General features: G+C 35.9%; 1 protein-coding gene across 1 annotated transcript in view; it reads left to right on the forward strand.

Moving 5' to 3' along the window:
* The first annotated feature begins 457 nt into the window (after positions 1-457).
* Positions 458-23,779, forward strand: part of LOC115450720 (lachesin) — a 118,515-nt gene continuing 95,193 nt past the window's right edge. Inside the window, exon 1 of the mRNA XM_030178801.2 lies at positions 458-797. The gene's annotated coding sequence lies outside the window, so the exon portion shown is untranslated. The remainder of the gene's footprint in view (positions 798-23,779) is intronic.

Genomic DNA, 23,779 nt, shown 5'->3' on the forward strand with positions numbered 1-23,779 from the left:
GGGTGCTCTACGAGCTACGAACCTCCGCTACGAATGCTCGTAGTTTGTTCCTTTTTTTACGCTGGAACCATCGCGATGTAAATCAAAAGGGTGCGTGCTAGGGGGCTGCGGGAGGCGCGCGGCGCGTGTCAATTTTCCAAAATAATTACGCGAACCCACAAAGGAAGCCAGACTCAAAATGATTTACAAAAATTCAGGCCGTCGGCGCTCAAACACGAGACCGGAACGTCGGGCCGGAACTCATTCGGGCCCGCTCGAAGGCCGCTCAATCGAAAATTGAATTTCAATGTCACAACAGTGCAGATGTAAAAATGGTCGGTTCGAGCGCGATCGTTGGTCGGTGCGCACGCAGGGCGGGCGCGGGCGGCGCGTGTGTGGCGGCGCGCGGGGGTGTGGGTGCGCGCGCCGGCGGTGCGGCGGGGCGGGGCGGCGCGGCGCCGGCGGCAGTGTCCCGGGCCGGCCGCGCCGTCCGCCCGCGTGTCGCGATGCGTCCCCCGCACCACCCCCGCCTCCGCCGCAGAGTGTCGCGCGATCGCGCCGCGTACTAGTGTCGACCCGCGATGTGCGCGCCCGCACGCTCTCACTCACCTCGCGCGTATTCGCGGTTTCTCTAATTGTTCCGCGACAAGTTTGGGTGTACTCTTGGCGCCGTGCTCGGTGACTCCTGCAGTGTTGATAAGTGTAAGTGCCAACTTTGAACGCGCTATCAGCTGAGCGCGCGAGTTATTCGCTTCGCCGACATCACCACTGCCGTCGACGACGCCGCCACTACCGCCCAGCGACTCCTCCACCACTAGGTACCACCGTCATTGTGCTCAAAACTTCTCTATGTGTAATTCTTCACTGTATTTCTTTTGTCTCGTTACGGTAAACTCGAATGAAAGTTCTGAAATATCTGTATTTAATAGCTCATTATCGAGTCAGTAAAGTATTGTCTGACTCAGTTTATAGTAGAGTCGGTCAAATCGCAGGCTGCATTAATTAAGAATCATATCGTGTGAAGGCTGAGTGTCCGCGCCTGCAGCCGTCGGATCGTCGCGTAAAACTTTACGAGCGGTTTAAACCGCGCATTAGAGCGGACCACTCGACAGATAACCGCTGAATAAAACATTCAATCTCCGGAGAAGCACTCTGTTTGATTAACGTTGTAATTACTCACATAACAGCCGCCGGGTCGGTACCGACGCCACTGCCGCTGCGGTATGCTTTCTTTGGATATAATCTCGGCGTTGATCTCGTTCAAGCGACGAGGATCTTTAAACAGATTCTTAAAGAAAGTTCAATAAAACCCAATTGTAGAGTCAGCGAGCCGACGGCGCGGGGAGATAGTCGACAGCTTTCGTTGTCCACAACTGAGCAAAAGGCCTTTCTGTGACAACTTGACCCCGAGGGTCAGTACGTCAAGAGGAGGGACCCAGAAATAGTTGTAACCTTATTGCAGGCCGGGATCCATTCAGCGGCCGCCGAGACGACGCCGAGTGAATCACTTTACCGTCGGTCCAATGGGATTAGCCTTTTGGAGAGGTCGTGATAATATTATGCTGAGCGGAATTGACTTCAAATAAACCTATTTATTGCGCGGCGCGAACCTCGCTGTCGAGGGACCATTGTGGGGCCCGCGGTGTGATCGCTACTTTAGGAATACGCGGCCGCCGAAGTTGGACCGTTCGTAGGCATCTTCTTATGAATTACAGGCATAATATTATAATATGCCTTAACTTTTTGCAGTACTGAAAACGGATACTGTTGTTGTTATATGGAATTTTATTCAAATGCAAATAGAATATGCATCGACACGTTTCACTTATAAATAAAAAAACAAGCTTCATTTCAATGTAATTACAGCGGAGAATTCGAATTATATTAAACTCGATGAAATTTTAAAGGTGCTTAAAGATAAAGAAGATAATCACTGCAATGAAATATAATTAATCAAATTTATTTTAATTAAGTCAGCAATTAGCATCGGGCGTTCTGAATTTAAAAACTGCTGAATCACCAACTGTTTCAAAATATTATACCAAATTAAAACGGTTCGCGCGAAACAAATTAGACGCGCCGAATATGAATCGCTCTGATTGAATAATTTCTATTAAATTCGGGTTTAAGTAAATTGCTTGTTTCTAACGCGAGCGATCGTCGGTGAAATTACTCGTAGCGGAAAGAGCTGAGAAAACAATAATGTTTTCAGCTCATTATTATAATTTATTAATTATCGTTTGTGTTCTTGGGATATGAAAAATAATATTTAAATTGCTGTACCCTATTATTAGAAAGTGAGACATTATTATATTAACAGAGATGTTATAATACAGATATAATAGTAGTGTGTTTTCGGTGTTTATATTTAAACTGTAAAAAAACTTCATAATTATCTGAAATATAAATCTGCTTTAAAATAATAACAATATTTTAAAATCTTATTACATAATGGTGAAAATACATTATAATCGTATAAATGTTATTATAATATCTTTACTTTTTTCAAGCTAATAATGCATGAATTTTAAAAACAATAATGCAAAATTATATTTTTTCTAAGCATTCTGGTGTTATCTAAAATTGAAATTCAAATAAAAAAACATATTAATGATATCGGATAAATAAATAATAATGAAGTAATTCTCCGACATCTGTTTTTAGCATATAAATATTTAAAAAGTAGAGATTTAGATTTAGCGTAATTTAATAAAAGAAGACATAGTATTTTTATAAAACTTTCATACATATGTTTCACTCAAGACACAAAAAATGTATCTTAAATGAAAAAAAAAATAATGACAGAGTAATGATTACTTAAACTGATTGAATATAGAGAGAGATAGATATTCCCCGGAGACAAAATATTTAAGTGATAGCCTCAAAATAAATTGAACGATTGCGTATCCATAAATAGGAGTATATTCTACCATTCTCCCGAAGGACGCGTACGTAAAGCGATCATCCTTTCCTGCGGGAACTATTCCGTTTTCCGGGATAAAATACTTTATATGCTAATCAAAAACATGACGTGCCGCTATGCAAATATTCTTCTAGTACATGCGCATGGAAACAAATACATTTAAATTCAGAAACTATTTTCAATGTGGTTATTGAATTGAAACAATCGGTGTGCACTATGTACTGTGGACTACAGTATAATTCAAAATCAATGTAATAATTGTGAGTTATATCATATAAAAATGGTAATAGATCTATATTATTGAATATATTTCTTGAATATATTAATGATTCATTTTCTGATTGATATAAGTGATTATATTCCGCCAAAGGGTAAATACAGTATAGACCAAATAATAATATGATAGTCAGAAAAACTTGTATCTAAACAAGAACGTAAAAAGTATCAATCAGTTTTCTTTAGAAAGACATTAAATATAATACATAATTTTATTGATATTACGTAGCACGAGGTGTGCCGATGACCGTAGTTGGGTGAAGTTTTATTTGCGTTACCCTCTACCGTAATATTTCTAGGATTTTATAGCTTATACTTTTGCTGGAATGCGCTTATATAATAATAAAATCTGAATTGAAATAGTTTAGTCGTTTTGTTGCAAATTTATAGACATTTTCAATTAGATGGGTGTAAATTACGTGACATGCGATAAAAACGTCCAGTATCTTTTAATTCATGGACTTTAAAAATGTGAATTTAAAGCTCTACATTATTTAACTATTAGTAGTGTTTCGGTTAAATTTAATATGGACGATTTATGGTGATAAAAATAACAACTTTGCTATGAATTTCGGTGAATCGCTTGGACTAAGTTTATTTCTTGACGTACGCTTGCAGACCTAGATGTAATTCAAAGATAAGCGTGTAGTATAACGTGTTTATTAAAGTAAATCAAGTACGTTGAGTCGCTTATAGTTATATAAATAAAATACAACAATATGTTTTGTATGTTTGTGTGAAAATGTTTTACACTTAGCAGAAAGATGCAGTTGGCGACGACTTTATAAACAATACATTTGTTACAAACTTTAAATTGAATGCGATGACTCGTATTATACTAAAAGTCTGGCAAATTGTTCAATTATTAATCCATTAACAAAGTTAAAGACTGACCATTTCTAAGTTTATTAAACAGTTCGCAATAATTATAACTATCTCATTTACCTTCGGCAAAAGTTGCGTAAAAAATAATTGAATATTTTTTTCTGTTCACTCGGTAACAAGTTATTAGAATCTTTGTGGATAAATGTCATTAGTTTTGCGTTATGTTACATTCCTTTATGATTTAGATTATTGTTAGCGAGTATAATTTCTCCTTGTCAGAGTTACGAACGCTGTTTCGTTGTTTCCAGCTTTTAGTTCAATGTTATTTTTGGTACTGCTACTATTTCTAGGAATTTGTTTGCCACTACGCGCGTGATTTGCTTATTCTACCATTTATATCGAGAATTATTCAAAATTGGGATAAACACGAGATGGTAAAAAACCGTTACTTTGTTTTGTTGTAGTAATTTCCAAAATAATTACTGAGATTAATATCCATTTTTTTTTACTTCTAACCTTAGGCTTCTAAAATCATCAAATCTGGGCTCTGATCCTCCATTCTATAGCGTTTCTACCGCCTCTGTTCCTATAACATAAGAAATATTCGCGGAGCAGAGCTCAAACAGATCCCCTGCTGCCATAAAGGCATACATTTTAAGTAATAAAGTCATTTCGAGGCGTTATCGCGTCTTCTTCCGCAAATGGCAACATCAACGACATCGTGCTGAGAGATTTGTTTAAATCTTCTCTACTACTTCACCAGGGTATTACTTTACAACAGAACGTCATAACATGCCAGCTTAGTTTGAAGAAAAACTGATTGATTCACAAACATGTTCAAAGAGATTTTGTATCACTTGCTATAGCTATTCGGTTATGTATGTAGTGCTCTCAAAAACTATTTTATTTCTATAAATAATACACAAGTATCTTTAATTCCATGTTTAAAATTGTGTATTGCATCACCACTATTCTTGTTTAGTATTTAGATCATCATAATCATCATCAGCAAATTGAAATGCACGGCTGACCATAACTCTCCAGTAAAGATTTCCAGGTGGTCCTTAAAACCGGCTGCTTAAAATAAATGCACATAAATATATAACTATTAAATTTGTATACGAAGTGAAAATAACCACCTTGAGAATAAACTAAACACATTAAGTAAATGTATTATTTGTTTGTGTTACGCTTGGAAATAATAGTAGTGCTTAACATATTTAATCAGTTTCAGATCTAGGCTTAGAATTCTTAGGTTTAAAGCTGTGAAATAAGGCTAAGCGGAAAGTTTAATGCCTATGGGACTTACAATAAATGCCTCTTAAATTATTCAAAGTGCTTTTCTGGACTTTTAATTTAACATTCTTTTAACATTCACCAAAAATTGTCGAATACTCGAATATGACGTGTTTTAGTATAAACGGGTGGGATATAACGGAACATTTTGCACGTGTCTGTATAAATATATAGATAGTAGGAATCAACATAGTAACTTGTCCGTGTCACGTTTCCTGGATAGCGAACATTGTAGGCTCAATTAGATATACTAGCATAATACTGATGGCGCTCGAGGGCTACACTCTTTCATAAAACAATATTATATTCATTGAACTTCAATGTATGTACTATCCAAGCCTTTTAATAATTATAATACCAGCCTTATATTATATACTGTCCATCACTAAGCACGGGGCTCCTCTATTACTGAATTTTTAAGGTCATAGTCTACCACGCTGGCCTAGTGTGAGTTAGGACAGTTTTCATACCTACGACGTTTTTTTTTTGAGAATTCTCAGGTATGTTCGTTTAGTCACGATATTTTCCTTTGCCATTAAAGCGAAAGATAGTTGATAAACAATGCACATGATTTAAAAAAATAATGCCAGAATGAAATGTGCATGCTTACACTCAGGAAGAGCATTTTAAGATAGACTTTGTATCATTCAATGTAAAATATCAGATACTCTTCTTCCTCTACCTGAATATTTCCCGCTCCAATGTGAAGACAACGTAATACTTTTCACTGATGTTGCATTTCACTATGTTTTTTACAACTGGCTGCCTGCTTGACGCTTACTCCTTCTTAGGGATCCAATCGCGGGAAAATTGTTTAATTAAAAACACCACATAGTTGTCACCGATCTGAAATCCAAGATCTCTACACTACATAATATTACAATATTGGGATTCCATAAGGCTAAGGGATTATACCCATATAGAGAATAATCCCCGATACAATTTATCAGTAGATACTATTGCGATATACTAACGATCAAAATCCGTGCCAATAATCCTTACGGTTAGTAATTCTAGTTCTATTCTAATTCCATGAGTGAAATAGAATAAAATATATTAAGAGTCTTATATTTAGAATATACTTCACTTATGGTGCAGCCAATTGTTTATTGTTATGTAATAAAATGTTCATGCTGTGACAGCCTGTAATTAAAACAGCACTACAGCAATTACTTACTGAATTGTTAAAAAAAACTATGTAAGGTGTATGTTTTGTTGGCTATTCAAATAAATAATTAATTAATTAAATAAATCAACGCCTCCACCGTTAACAAATTTCGCTGTTGAAACAATGACATACCCTCCGTGAAGAAATAAATGGAAGAAGCGGTAAATAAAATATAGATGTGATTCCTTTGTGTTACGGAATCCATTGTAATACGTCGTAATATATTATTACCATTAAAATACTGAAGCACTGCCTCCTCGTTAATTGTTATCGATTTCTTTGAAATCATCGTATGTATTACGTCACTTAAAATTCTTGAGTACTTTTCGTCTCATATTGTATTCGTCAAAACGACAAAAATCTAGATTTTATTGAAATCCTTTCAATGTAAAGGTTATTTATATATTTAGGAATTTCAGTCTGTTTTAAATGAATGTCCGAAAACAAGCTCGTTTATTCATTTGAGATATTATTTGAATGACTGAGCCGCTCTTTGACGGGTCATCGTTCAACGTTGTACAAGCAAGCGAATGGTAAATTTAATGATAAACGAATGCCGATGTTAAGGTTTTTAAAACATAATTAAATTGAAATAATTATTACACGTATAGTTCCGTAATTCTGTGATATTTCGTATAATGCGGTAATGTTTCTAAGTTATTTATTTACTTTACAAACAAAATGCACGTAGTTGAGTATTCGTTGTTAATTATCGCTTTCTCAAATTAAATTTATGTTATGGAAATCCCGTAGACTTATCCCTAAGCATTTCGAAGGCCTATGTGAATTCTACCATCTATTTATAATCCTAAGTTTAGGAATGGCATTATTATATTGAATACAGATAAAGTACATACATACCTACTATAACAATTACTAGTGAATAGTTCGCTGAAGATAAAAAAAATACAAAGTTGTTCCTACAATTTCACGTTAATTGCTATGAATTAGTTCTATCATTATTTCACTACTTAAATACAGATCAGAAGTTAATAGTAATCGAGTTCGAAACAAACTAAAAGAAAGACAATTATATTATAAAAGGGTCGAAGTAAATTATTTAGGAAAAAGCATTAATATCGAATCAAAGTTCGGGTTAGTTTTTATTGTGAGTGTCTGTGATTATTTTTTGTATAACTAATAGACAAAATCACAAATTCATTATCATAGTGGTAAGCAGAGACGCATGTAGTAAAAAGTTGGTGCGCTGTTTGTCTGTCCCATAATGTGATAGGGTGCGAGGCTATCGCCACATCAGGCACGAATCCCAGAGTCCGCTTGAATACGGAGCTGAAAAGTTAAATATTACTTTGTCCGAAGTTAAAGAGGTGGTATCTCGCACGAAATACATCTACGCTACGTACTAAGTGACAAGCAAGTAGCAAATGACGTAGACGTCAAGATCATCCTTAAACAAAAACTAAAACACTATAAAGTATTGAATGAAATTGCTCTACGTAACTCTGAGATATTTGAATACTATGTTCAGTTTTATAATCTTAGTAATTATATTAACTAAAATTGCTAACACTAAAATTAGAGATAATAACCAAAATGATAAAGCCACTATGAAGGCCGTTTTGTCTGTACCATTATGCAGCTGGCTAGATCTAGATAGTGTTATTGTCAAATCTAAATTTTTCAATTTTATTTTATAGTCAATGATTCCCAATTCATTTGCTATTGAGGTAGTTCTTATGCAATTGCTATGACATACTATGTCCTAAAATGAGTCTTGGAGCGGGTACTATTTGTCTCACAAATAACGCTAGCACTAGATGAATAATAACCATAAATTACTTTGATTTTTTACCTTAATCAGTTTGACAAGGGTCTATACAATACGTTAACAATTTGCGTTCGATTACACAAGCCCTAGCGTAACACAAAGGAGAATTGATGGAACTAATTAAATTTGAAATACAACCCGTCACGAACAAAGGGCTTTATTACGCGAATCTGTTTAATCTGACGCGATGTTTCTAGGCTTATGGTTTTGAGGGAGAGTATATGAGAAATCTATAAGATCTTGAGTGCAGTTTCTAAGTTACGGAACCAAGATTTTCAGGTTCACAGTGGAAAAAACGATTAACTTGGCCAGTAATCAAAATCATGACATATTCACGGTGATATGCATCAGTAACCTTTCTGCCTACCACATTTCATGCACGCGTAGACATGTTACATTTCTACTGTAGATTTAAGCCGCGACCTTCAGCCGATTGCGTCGTAAAGTAGTGGTTGATACAACGGCGCGGGATTGCCTTATCGCGTCCCGTGGGAGCGATCCGCTTCTGACGGCGGCCGGTGAAGCGCTCATGGCTGGCGGATTATTCATGTGGTTAGTCTGCGGCTTACGCAGTACATCAGACTTAGTGTATGGACTTGCATTTGAATGAGCTTGAATAGCAGTAGCGATGGAACGAATATTTTGTCGAAATAATAACTAAAGAGTATGTAGGGGTGCAAATAATGTACCCGCATTTAGGAGATCATTTTTGTCCCAAACATTGCATGCCCACCGACATCTTGACCGATAATTGCAATACCAAGTAAGCTACGTGTATTCTTCGAATGAACTACAAATTTCACTGACCTACGTTAAATAGGGACTTGGTTACGGTAAAAATCGGTTATTACTCCAGTTTCTTGAAAAGAATCCAAAAATGCTATCAATCAGAGTATTTATTATTAAACTTAAGTATTTTATAAATTTCTAGAAAAACATATTTCCAGCTGAAGAGCGATACGGTTTAATATTAATTATAGTTTAGAGTTAAAAAGATTTACGTGTAACGAAACAAGTTAAAATCGTAGATATTGAGCGAAAAATATTATTTTAGGCAATTAATAAACAGACTCTCAATCACAATACACAAACATTGAATTATGAAGTACCGTTATTGCACAAAACTAATCCGAGATATGTTAGTGTGATAAATTCACTTTGTAATGGTTTTTATAGAGGCTTGGTAATGAGTGAATTAGGGTCCAAAAAGACTGTCGACTGACGAGAGACGATTACCCTTCGCACGACCTGTTCGATGATCTGATGGCTGTTGTGGCGGAAAAGTTCTGGAGCGGCGACCACGAACCGGGAGACGCATCGCAGGCAGGCCCCCCACGTGATGGACCGACGATCTGGTGAGGGTCGATAGGGTCCGATGGATGAGGGCGGCCCAGAACCGGTCCCTGTGGCGCTCAATGGGGGAGGCCCATGTCCAGCAGTAGACGATTCCCGACTGAAATGATGATGATGATGACCTGTTTCAACTGGAGATACACAGACTGATCCCAAAAGGCTACATACTTACCTGAACCACTATGTGATTCAAACCACAACAGTAGCTGTACAACACTCTACATGGCCAGATTTTACCGTCAAGCACTTGATGTTCGACTCCTCAACCAGTCCTAGAAATAAGGATGTAAGAGTTAATCGGTGGCGAAAATATTTACGGTTCGAAATATTTAAAACGGTTCCCGTTCAAATATTTTTGGGACAAAATACACAACGTGGCTCACGTGCCGCCGCGAGTGTACCGCATAGTGTACATTCCTGGAATTGCATATTTCACGTTGTTTTTCTTGGCTGCTAAATGCTTGACGCACAAACGTAGTTGAAAAAAATAAAGACTTCAAATCGCGTATAAACTTTCAGTTTATTTGAAAACAACTGCTGTGTTTTTGGTTCTACGGTATCACAGTCAGTGTTAGAAACTCGACATCGATTTGAGTGAAGTGTAAGTGTGAAGTCTACCAATCCGCACTAGGCCAGCGTGGTAGACTAAGGCCTAATCTCTCTCAATAGTAGAGAAGGCCCGTGCCCAACAGTGCAGTATTTTCATAGCGGTTTCATTTTTTAAATTATTAAATAATATATTATGTATGCGTGTCTGAATCGGTCTTTTCCATCTTTACAACAAACATGTTGTAAACAAAAAAAAGTCTGATTAGATTTTACTGAGATATGATTCATACATAGAACACATCCTGGATTATAATAAGATTCTTTTATTCCAGAAAAATGCTTTTACGTAGGTAAAGGCGCATGCTAAATTCAGTTCAATATACACCCTATAAAGACTCATTTTAAATTGAGTTTGTACTAGCTCTAAGGGTGTTTGTGCCGTTGTTCTTGCAGTGGGTCGGTGTGTACGCGAGTTCGGCACAAATTTAATTTACGTTGTAAATACACACATTGTGAATAATTATCAACTTTGTTGTAACACACGTCTTAGCTTAACATTCTTCTCTTCTATACGCGTTTACTTAAAGACGGCACAAAAAGACAAAATGGATGTTAGTGGATTGTTTTAGTTAATGAGATCCTTTAGCTAACTCTACGCGTCTAAAGTGCAGTAGTAAACTGATGTTGGCTAATTTAGTGATAGTTTGCGTTATTTTAAGATTTGAAATTTCATTCCGTCCGATGGTGAGTATATTTATTTATTTTTATGGTACATCAGCAGCTTATACATTGAACATACATAAAATAACACATAATGATACCACGGTACACACATACAAGCCAATTACATGTATACTCAGCATTGACAACATAAAAAAGACACTAAAATACTGCGTTATTGTCAATATAAGTAACAGCTTGCTGGTCTCAAACAAGGAGAGATGCTACATTTCCCGATTATTACTTACACTATCCCGGTTTGCTTCAAAACGGTGTGGGAAAAACTAAATACAATTACAAATATTGGTTTGTTTTTTTTATATGTGCCCTGCAATGTGACCCACACTGCAGGGCACGTATAGCATAAGGGGAAGTACAGAACTTTTGTCTCGTATACTATTTAAGGATTGCAGATAAGGTATCATCGCGCCCCATATACAGTAATTTTTTTTCGTGCACGGCTAAGTGACCTTATTACACCTGATGGTAAGTGGAGTGGGGTCCAACAGAATATTGACTGAGGAGAGATGATTACCCCTCGGTAGCCGACACAATTATGCCGGCCTCTTGTAATCAGGTATACACAGGCTGATCCCGGAACTCGACACACTTACGTAGACTACTATGGCAGGTTTTAACACCTTGTGTACGGTGGTCGCTGTCTGGGCGGATATAAAATATATCTTACCACAAGCATTTTTAAAATGTTACCTCCGCTGATAATGTTATTATTACGTTAAATTCAATAATTTGAACAAATAATTTTGATGTTTTTCATTTACCTACAATACCTACAATTACAATGCTGTAACTTATATTGCTACATATATTGGTTGTTGCGAGTCGTTCACATACCTCACGCACGCAACATCCACGCTTCGCTGAAACCAATCCCACAATAACCCAATTTGAACAAGCCGTAGTCACAAAGGCCCAATATTTGCTATAAGTTGAACCGAGGCCGCTTACAAATGAACGGCAACCGCAGCGGCGCGTCTCGCCGGATTGTGGCGGTGATCAATTAAAATAATTAAATCATTGCGGCGGCTGTCGGCTGAGGTATCTGTCTCTCATCCAGCGAGTGGCTGTGAGATAAGCATGCGATGGATAGCGATAAAGCTATAAAGCTACTCAACGCATCACTATACCGAGCACACGATATACATAGTCACAATATACATACTGTGAAAACTCGCCGTGGGGTGAATCACGTTGCGGAAGTAATTGATGTCAATTATGGCAGGTTCACAGAAGTTCATTCGTAAGACGACTTTATAATGAAACTATCTGCGTCTATCACATTAATAATAGTGCAAATCTATCTCAGGCGACCATAACCTAGAGACAATACTATAGAATTAGAGTTTTTAACATTTATTTGTTTGACAATTAACTCAAAACTAAAATAATATTTAGAACTTACAACAAAAACTTAACTTATTTACTAAAAGACAACAATTTTGATCAAATTACTTTACAAATTAGCAAAAGAGCACGAACATAAAAATATAGTTAGCGAAATGCAACGATTGTGAACGTCCGTCCGATCCTAAGCAAAATTCCAGCAAAACTGTATCGCCGACGCAGTGGTCCGCAGGCCAGCCAGTTGAGTTTCGCGCCCTTTTTCTTTCTTCTTTTTTTTTCGCACGACTGACCACATCACCTTATTCATTATAGTATTATTCCTAATTACTAGACTCGTCACTTAGTTGAACTTGCCCATCGTTACTCGTCTACGATAGGACAGGCGTTTAGTGACAACTACACTGACCAGTATACCGACGCCAATCGCAGCAGACCGAAGCCGGTCGATGTTTAAACAGTTATGCTATTTTATGGGAATTTAGACGTTATTAAAAGTATTATGTTTATGAATTATATGTGGTGGAAATTACATAACATGGGGCAACTTAAATTATCGTTTGCCGGCCTGTACTATAAATGATTTGTAGTTGTATCATAAAATATGTTTTTGTAAATAAGCCTGTCTGCTCACTTGATCGTAAGCCACGCCTATAACAGAATCAGTTTTAATTACAAAATACTGGACAATACGTATTGTGATCGTCTCTTTAACATTATACGTTCGAGCTCATATGTCGAGTAATTAAATCAAGAGAACACATCCCTATGCTATATCGTGCACTAAGCTACCTAACCACATTTGCGACACTGTTTTTTTGTCTTAAGTTCGAAATGTTTACAGTGCTAAGCTCTAGTGTTAGGTCCCTGTAGCCAGACAGCGAAGTAAACAAAAATAGGTGACTTTGTAAAGAGGATTTGCCATTTTAAGCAACGTCTGTGCTTCGTAGATCGAGTAGCAACTTAAGGCGCTACCCCCAACAAAACAATCGTCTAACCGTATTTTTAAAATAAAAAAAAAATACGTTATATTTCTGAAATATGTTATCTTAACTTTGGTTGATTTTTTTTTTTATAATGTGACATATTGATTATTTAATTTCATTGTGTAAATGTCACAAAAATTGTTACTCCGTGCACCTTTCTCTAAAGTATAGATAAATTTAACATGTAGCCAACGCCAGATAAATAATTTAGTGGGGAATATTTTAGAGTTTAACATTTTCTTTAAGACCTCATTTTTTTGTTTTATTTTTGATTCCCAAAACTGGGTACAATATTAATTTTAAATCATATAAAGTAGTACATGCGATAATAGGGTACGTAGCAATAACATTGTGCCCTTCTAGATGTGAACACTACATGCGAAGTGGGCTTGCGTTTACCTAAACAAATATGAATAATTAGTTTAAATTAGTTATTTAAAGTAATTATTCATAAATCTATACATATCCCCGCATGAAGCTTGCGCGCCGCCAACTATGAAACGAATTGTTTAAGGCCGCTTGCTCAAGAGGCCATAAACTACGAATCGAAATAAAGTACCACCAGAACGACTAAGACAAATGTATATTTCTCGAATCCGAAAACTAATTTGAGTTTTTCAACATCAGAATATGTGGTCGTGGTTGTGAGCACTCGGCAACATCATAGGACTTAAATAAACAACGCAAATAATATGTATATTGCCTAGAACTTCGGGGAAAACGCCTGAGCTCTTAAATATACGTTTCGTAGAATATGAAAGGAAAATTACTAAAGGTCATCATATAAATTATGTATATACTTTTTATATTTGGATCATAAAATTCAATTTTTTGTATAATCTAGGTAACTTGTAAAAATAGGCTGTTATTATTTAGTTTTATTGCAAAATTATTCGTCCCTAGTGAATAAAAATCTGTTGGCAAACACGATATACCTTTATAAATTCTCTTAGGATTAGATTTTAAAAAATATTCACATATATTTAAGCATACTTTTAACAATATAATTTAGTTTGACGTTGTTTATTTAACTTATAATCTTTATTCCTTTATGGAAAACAAAATAATGTAAATATAGAATAATGTGTTGATGCTTATTCCCTAACCAACGATTATTTTTTAAAGCATTCGTACTACATTCAATATTTATTTTTATGTTACTTCTTATTTTAGGTTACTCGTATTATAAAACCGATTTGTGAAAGTGTTTGTATGTTTGATAAATAAACGCAAACACAACTGAACGGATTTGGATGAATTTTGCTGCACGCGTAGACTATGTCCTATATTAACATAGGCTTACACTTTTTATGACTGAATTTGCTTCCGTGGGAAATAATGGTCGCGAGTATTATTGGCATAACTAAAAACATAAAACACAGGGAAAAATCACGTAGAGCTTTATTTTAATTTAATTGCGTGCGCGTGGTGTGGTAATATTTATTGTTAAGGTGCTGTTCCATATCCAACTGTGAGCGACAGAACTTATATGAATACTATTGTAATATAGGTCCCTTCTTTTCAAACGAATGTGTTATGAAAATAAACACATTCAAGCGTTTTTAGAACCATATTGATCATTATTATTTTATTGTCGTATCAAATTATTAGGAATATTAAAATTTTCCTTAAATTTACTTTTACTGCAATATAGGTACACCTGCCATGGTAAAAAATGATTTTATTAAATTATTTGTTATATCCGTTATTTTATTAAATAATTGGCATACATCTTTATATTTATAAAAGTCCTTTTGAAGATTAAATTTCCATAGGAAATAATTAATAATATAAAAGTTATTTTGGCGACCGTCGAAGGACTACTAAATTTTTCTAATTTTTTGACGTAACGCTATATAGTCTTTCGTCGCAAACTAGAATTTGCGGTCATCTATGGAACAGCTCCTTAAAGTGGAATCATTGCGCATATTTGACATTAAGCTCTCATAAAAGACGACGCGCGAAAGCTCGCGTGCGCGTGCATTAGCGCCCTCGCCGGAGGCTTTTATTCGCTAAATTTACAGGATAATTGTTCTTAACTATGTAGCCGACAAAAAACATTTATAAAAGCTTTTTATTTGGTCGTAATGTTAAAACATATGAGATAGGTTTTCATATGTCGAATCAGAAGTGGAAACAAACTAATGCACAGGAACATAGAACATGGCAACGTGATCACGTAGGCACCATATAAACATCTTTATTATTTTGCCGACTTACGGAAAGATAGGGAAATACTAATCTCCACAAAGAAACTTTGTTAGAAAGTAATATAATATATGTATATGTAGTCGTCTTGTGTGAGTTGCGTACTTGTTCAACATGTTTTCAACAATTACATTATACTCGTGTAATGTATATTTGCCCGTAATCACTCGTTGTTTATAATTGCGGCGTCTCGAGAGCCCGCGCTCGCTCCGCGCCCGCACCGCGCCCGCACCGCGCCCGCACCGCGCTGTATCGACACGTCGTTCTTATTTCCACATTGAACATTCTCACAAGAGTTATTAATGAACATATAACAATCGCTTTGTTACAAAATGTTTAGTTTTTGTTGCGAATACTTACTCTTCTGTTGTGATTTTCGTGACACTGTTGTATGGTTAAACAGAAATGTAAAGTACTGATTTCCAGGGCCCTTATTCTGTATGATAGTGTAAACGCGTAACGCAGCCGTGTCATGTTTTCTTCGAGAAATGTGCGTGGAATGGTATTCTGTAAGCCAAATTTCTATAGTCCTGAACATGATGCGTTGTGTTACGTGCTTGTTACGCACTGTCAAAATAACGTGCGGGATAGAGAATAAGGCCCCAGTTGAATGGTAGAGAAAGCAACAATAATCAGCCTACGATTTAAAGAAATGTATAAAATATTCTGTGAACATAGATTTGTCCTGGGTCTCGATGTTGCTGTAAAGAAGGCGTTTGCTGTTCTGATCAATATATACATCACAAGAAAATCAATACAATGCGTGTGACTGTAAAATATATAATTATTTATTGACCCTTTAGTTAATACTAAAATCAAACAACATAACTTCAAAATCTTCTATCCCAACAAGACTTGTCAGTTTCCTAAAGCGGGAATATGACACGTAATAAATTTCATAATTCCTGCAAAATGTAAGATTCCTGCGAGCCAAGACGCGCCTAACAAGTAATTTGATAACAATTTACAATATTTACATCACCGCGAATACTTACTAAATGAAATTTGTGCCGAACTCGCGTACGCACCGGGCCACAGCGAGCACAACGGCCCAACACTCTGATAGCTTGCACAAACTCAATTTAAACGAAGCTCTTTGTAACGTGTAATATATTATATTTGATTAATATAAATATTATAAACATGATTTTTCACCCCCTTCAATTAATAAACTTAAACTAAAAAACTGCTAAAAACTTTAATTTCGATACAGTACCATGTGCATCTTTTCATTTTTTATTCGAAAATAACCTCAAATAATATATTTGAGGTCCATAATGAAGATAAATTTTCAGTGAGGGTCAAGCACGTGGGATTTAACCACAACACCCAAACACGAAAAAAATTTTATATCTGAGAAACATTAATAGTTTTGTTACAGCATTCAAATACTTTGCTTCCCTTCACAACTGTCTTATCGTCCGCTGTACTAAAACTAACAGACAGGAAAAGAAATACACGTTTATACAAGCATTGCTCAATATTATATTTAAAATATATGTAACTTCACCCAAAGGTAAACGAGCTCCCAATTTTGTTGACAAATTGTCAGGCGACTGACAAATTCCAAATCAGCTTAGTGCTACACGAGTAGGGAAATATAAAGCGGAAGTTTCTTCCGAGTAGTCGCAAAATAAACATAAAATTGGGCAAATTTCTGATTCGCGTCGCTCTACAAACCCAGTAGTTGGGAATCGAATGTATGTGCGGGTCTAGAAGTTTAGAATTGAGCAAACTGTTTGTTTCTGTATAAGGATCATATAGTATGCTTCTTTACCTTTACATAAATCCTATATCCATTGCAATAAATAAACTTACAAGATTGAGACCAGTGAACAATCATACTTCCTACTTCCATGCAAGTCTTTTACAAATAATCAAATATAAAATCTAACAAAATACAAGCATCACACGTTCTAAATATACAACGTGTCACTCATATAAGTCATTATAATAAAAGCTGTGCCTATAAAGTGTCTAGTTATGTAACGCAATCCTGGTGTCATAGCGGTGACGAGCAGTGAGCAATGGGATGATGGTACGGCCGCGGCTGATGGATGGGCTCCCCACCCCACGCTAATCGTCCGCCGCCGGCTCGGTGGACAGCCGGTATCGCGCCCCAGATCGATCTAACTGCCCTGTTTAGTGTAATACCGTGTAATTTATCTGGCCTTTTGTTTGTTGTATCTTGACCTTTGCTCTATATCATTTTATTGTTATACAGTTTTAATTGACTCTGATCCATTAGTTATAGGTTTGAAAGTAAGACTTTTCATCAATTGTTGGAAGGGTGGAGATATTATGTTCGTCGTTGTAATGATCCCATTTTTATTGACGGGTCCAAATGATACAGCAAAGTTGACTAACAACATCCAGTTTATTAAACAGTAAGAAAAATATGTAGGAATGTTAGAATGCCAAATAAATACAAACAAAATATAAAAACGGAAGCTACATGCTATTAATATGACACACATTTTGATTAGATATATTATGTATTAAGACATATTAAGTAGAGCTGCATCGATATTCTTATCTAGGTAGGAACCCTCCAAGATTTAGGTTACGATGGCCAGATCAAACCTGTTGACTTAAATTATATTTAAACACTAGGACTAATCTGACTCGGTGGCGTATTTATATTACGTGCGCAGTACAATATCACTCTTAAGTCTCAAATTCAAATACCGGGTCGAGCAGTGTTTTTATGTTTTCTTCTCAGTATTAGCCCGCAGTGAGAAATTTGTATCAAACGTGGCAATTGGCTGGTGCAATTCCGAGATATAGATGTCATATATGTTTGTTTTTTTTAACATTACTTACTCATGCAAATTTATTCTCTAATCATTTGGCACAAACAAACTAATCAGTAGATAGAAATAAATAATCATATTAGTAATGAACGACAAACCACACTTCCATAAGAGTGAATGCGAACACAGTCACACAAAGAGCAATAATACCCAGGACTTTAATATCAAAGTACTGGATACTTATCAAGCTTGAACTCTGACATGAACCAGATTATGATATCTCCCTTTACTCAGTAACAATACTGGCTACATTGTCACTCAAACCGAAAACCTAAATAAATAAAACAGCTTTTACTTAAACCGAAAACCTACTTGGCATTAAATAGATGAAGCAGAGTCAGATCTTGATTCTCGTATGCGTGAAGCCTGCCACAAAGATAATATTATAAAATATTTTTATTTATAGAACCTAAGTCATACACACAGTGCAAGCTACTAGAGTAACAAAGAATATTGTATTAGCAAATCTTTCCGGCTCGGCTAGTCGCACAGCAGGAAGTACTGCTACAGATATTATGGTATGCTGTTGTTGTTACTGAGTTGGCTTATATACCAGTATAATATGCACTAACGGTGGTTGGATATATTGTAGGTATATCCACCTGGATAGCGACCACCATGCACTAGGTGTTAAACCCGCCATAGTGGCCCACGTAAGTGTCGTGTTCCGGGGTCAGCCTGTGTATATCTGGTTCCAAAAGGCCGGTATTATTGTGTCGACTGAGGAGTGGTAATCATCTCTCGTCAGTCGACATTCTATTGGACCCCACTCCACTTACCATCAGGTGCTGTGATGTTACTTTTCCGTGTACGAATAAAAAAAAATTGCAATAGCTGGTCCCATCGACTCGCACGCTAGCTCGCACTTTGCAATCAAGTCATTAGTTTTACCTCGTTTTATTTTCCATTAAATCTACTCGAAATTCCAATAAATTGGAATAAAACGGCTACCGAATTCCCGGGCGTGGCTAATTGCATACTTACCGTCTGTGGTCACGTGGCGGGTGGTAGAGATACCATCGCCACTATTAATAACTGTCAAGTGGTCACAATTAAATGTCGCTTTGTTTCGTGCGATGGCTTATCTTTCAGTAATTGCTCGCCGTTTGTTGCAGTGGCGGTTGATATTCTATAACCTAACTCTTTTTTCAATTATTTAATTTTGTAGCAAGTCAAGCAAACGATCAAGTTACTTGATGGCGAGTTATATCCAACGCTCATTAGCAACAGTATTGGGATCAGTTGCGGCCCTTTAAATATAAGAACGAGTATTTGAAAAGGGTAAAATAAAATACAACGGTACAGTTTTTTTATTAAATAAGTGCATTAATTTTGACAGGAATTTGTCGATATATGTCCGAACATATTGTATGTAATACCTGGTCATAAAATAAATAGAACTACACACCTATCTGGCCATAGCGTGGCTCTACCACATAATATATTCAATTATTTACTTTCATTGGTTGTGTGTTTTCAGTGTAAAAAAACAATTTGTGAATTAATTGTTTTAAAATTATTAATGAATTACCGTTTGCGGTGATAAGTTTGTATTCCTTTGTCGTTGAACTGTACAAAGTAAAGCCTTTTCACATTTAAAACGTTAATTTGTTTCTGTGGTTTTATTTGGGTTTATTTTTATGATGAGCGAGTATTTAGCGACGGAGACAAAAGGGCTGTAATTTGTAAAGTCGTTTAAAATGTGGTCTCTACATTACAAATTGAACTTGTACTATAATATTAAATTAACTTTTGTGGTTTTTTTGACGCTATCTTTTAGCGTGCGTTTTATTAGAGGTCAAATTGATATTTTTTATTTTTAGTCACTGTTTGAGTATTTGTACCGTCGAGTAGTTTTCTTTGCAGTGTTATATTTTTGTTTTAAAAACGTTATAAGATTCATTATCGCAAGATCATATATTCAGAGCAGTGCTGTGCACATACTAGTATATTACGAAAATGGATTAAACTGGATACCTACACGACAAACTTGTTAATGAACTACTACACACTAGCATTTTATTTAAAAAATCATCTCGTCTTCATTTGTACAATTATGCGTAATGGTCTTACTAGTAGCCCCACATCATATATCATAGCAGTAACGCAATTGTCTAAGATTTATCCGTAATCTGCGTTGGCGAGGCAATCAAAATACCGCGCGAGACCGCTGGCGCTAAATTAATGATGCACTAAAATGTCTATTCAATAATCTGATGACAGTTAGCAGTGTTATTAATTTGTTATATAGCTAAGCGTCTCCACTGACTCGCTGCGGGACAGACAAGACAAATATACATCACGCCTTTATCCCCGAAAGGTAGACAGAAGTGCAATTTAGGCACCTACTTTTAAGAATGAGGCTTTCCCGCCCTCACACCCACCACTACAGCGTTACGTTTACGTTCAAATGCAATTACTTCCATTCGCCTTAAAGTACACCTTGAAACTATCACTCGACTTGTAGTAATGAGTCATTATGGCTGAGTTTTTGCTGTATGTAGAGTGACCGCAACGCAGTCTGGCACTTGTTTAAATATCTACAACTTGTTTTAATATATCCAAATTTGGCTATATATGAATATACTAATGCTAAATTCAAAGCATTTCATACTGAAAAAATATCTAAAGTTGTATTTGTTTAGCATAAGATTCCAATGTTTTATATTTCCGCAGGGCCTACTTTATCTAATAGCCTTAAACTAGACATTATTCTAGGGCTAGATCTGGTACAAATTAATTTAATTTACTAAAAAAATACTGACATCGCAATGCGTATCACGCTCTGAGAATATATTTCTAAGAAGAATGCTTAATTAAGTTGCCGACTCTAATTGAAATTCAGCGAAAATCAAAAACCTGCTCCGAGATGTTTTACGAAACAGAAATTAAAAAACTAAACGAGTTCCACTTTCGGGAAATAGTGTTTTGTTAATTCCTTTTGCTGAATCCAGTTTAACGTTATCTGAGCTCTACGAGATTTTACTGCTTCTTGTTTTAACAAGTTATCGCGGGGATAATTAAGCATAGCTTTGTTCAGAATATAAGCTCTAGACTTCATGTTTTACCTGCATTTAAGTAAAGTAACAAAATCGGATTGTGTGTCTAGTTGCCTAGTTGGCGTAGTTGTACTACTGTACGACTGCAATACTGAAGTTCAGGATATGACTCCCGTGTCAGGCCAAAAAAACTATGTACATAGGTTACTCTATCTGAAAAAATTGTCGCAGCTCGGAATCAGGAAATTGGCGATATGATACCCCTATGCCATGGAAAGCACATAATATATATAGCTCGTTTATTTGTGCACTAAATATCCAGCGTACTTGACTAATCTTCGTTGAGACTGACCGCCGTGGCCAAATTTTGGCTAGAATAAATGTATTTATTTTTATTTACAAAGGTGTCTACAGGAGGATTTAACCAGTTCAAAATTGTATTTGAGTTTATTTGCTACTATAATCCTTTTACGTTTTCCAATTAACTAGTCGACTCAGTGTGATATACAGCTGTCTTAAATTGGATTGTCGTCCCTGTTCGGGTCAGACTTTTCGATATATTTTATATTTATTTTATATTTATTTATTTATCAAATTTACCAAAAATACAATTTTCCTTATGAACTAAGACAAATAACTCTTAGGTGGTAACATTCTAATAATATGAAATTGAGATCATAGGACAAAAACAATACCTCGGTCCCTACACTAGGCACAGCCTGTATCGTAGGCGACCGATTTACATACCGTGTTACACATTATAATAAAATAAAGTAAATTGCGAAACATCAATGCAAGGTTTTATAAATTTGGGTCTGAGTGTGTGGGTGTATAATACGTGTAGTTGAATGAGGGTACACGTATTGAAGTGTCTGTGTTTCATGTGTGTGTGTGTGTGTGTGTGTGTGTGTGTGTGTATTATGATTGTTTAGTATGAGTATAATTGTATGTGTGTTGTGCGTATGAGTTATAGTATGCTACTGGGCTACTTTAAGTAGAGCTTCAATGTCGTTATATTCGAGGGAACATAACCACTTCTGGACCTTAAATTTCATTTCTCTGACTGAACAATGTTTAATTATACAATTTGCGTTACCGTTTACTTTATTATAAATATGGGGATGAAGAAAGACACTGAATCTTCTTGCAAAAGATGTGTTTACTTTTGATGTGGGTAGTTTATATATACGATCGAGTAACATGTTTTTATGTTTAGGCGAATCTAAAATGGTACGATGCGTATTTAGCATAACTCTCAGGATAAATAGACTACGGACTGAAAGAACTTGAGTTTCTTTATAAAGACTAGTAGTTGGATACAATATAGGCTTTTCAAAGATCACTTTGAGCACCGATCTTTGTTCTCTCTAGTAACATCATATATGACGCCGCTGTACCACCCCAAACTATAATACAATACGATATTACAGATTGACAGATTGCATAATAAACAGTTTTAAGTAGTTCAGTGGAAGCTGAAGTGCGTAAGTTTTTAAAAATGTATATGAGTTTTCGAACTCTATTTGCTGACGTGATCAGGTGCTCTTTAAAATTCAGTTTTTCGTCAATAAGTACACCAAGGTACTTAATACTGTGAGATTTGCTGATAGTTTTACAGGTGCAGTGTAATGAATTAGGACAGGTATGAATTTGAATATTCATGTTGGACGGTGGGGCCGAAACTTTAGTTTTGTGAAAACATATATAGGTTGTTTTTGATAAATTGAGTGTCAATAAATTGTTTTGTAGCCAAATGGCAATGTTTTTCATTCCTCTTTCGGCTACATCAAAAACTCTCCGACCAAGTATTTGCATGAAAAATAACTGCCGTATCGTCTGCGTAACATATGATATCAGAATTACTTATATTGGTTTTAATGTCATTTATGTATAAAATAAATAATATAGGACCTAATATGCTTCCCTGTGGAACGCCGAATTCTAAGCTGCATGGATTGCTTTTATCTTGATTAATTTTAATACATTGTTTCCGATTAATTAAATAGCTACGAAACCAATTCAGGCAAATACCTCTAATACCTAGGAGTTCCAACTTTCGTAACAAAATAGGAATACAAACCGTATCAAAAGCTTTGCTTAAGTCAAGGAAAACGCCTATACAAGCTTGTTTTTTGTCTAACTGTTCTACAATAATTTTAGTCGTTAAGTCAACTGCGTTTTCCGTTGATTTGTTTACTCGAAAACCAAATTGCCTTTCTGATAGTATATTGTGTTCGTCAAGAAATTTAATCAGGCGTTTATGCATTAATTTCTCTAAAATTTTAGAAAAAGGCCCTAAAAGTGATATTGGACGATAGTTACTAGGTTCAGACTTGTCCCCTGATTTATGGATAGGAGTAACTGCTGCCATTTTCCAGGCAGATGGAAAAATACCCTGTGATAAACTAAGGTTACAAATAAATGTTAAGGGCATAATTATGTGGTTTTGAATGGAGTATAACAAACGGTTTGAGATACCATCCAGGCCTGGGGCACTGGATGGTTTCAAACTTACTATCAAGGATTTAATCTC

The sequence above is a fragment of the Manduca sexta genome, chromosome 8 (assembly GCF_014839805.1).
Source record: "Manduca sexta isolate Smith_Timp_Sample1 chromosome 8, JHU_Msex_v1.0, whole genome shotgun sequence".
NCBI lineage: Eukaryota > Metazoa > Arthropoda > Insecta > Lepidoptera > Sphingidae > Manduca > Manduca sexta.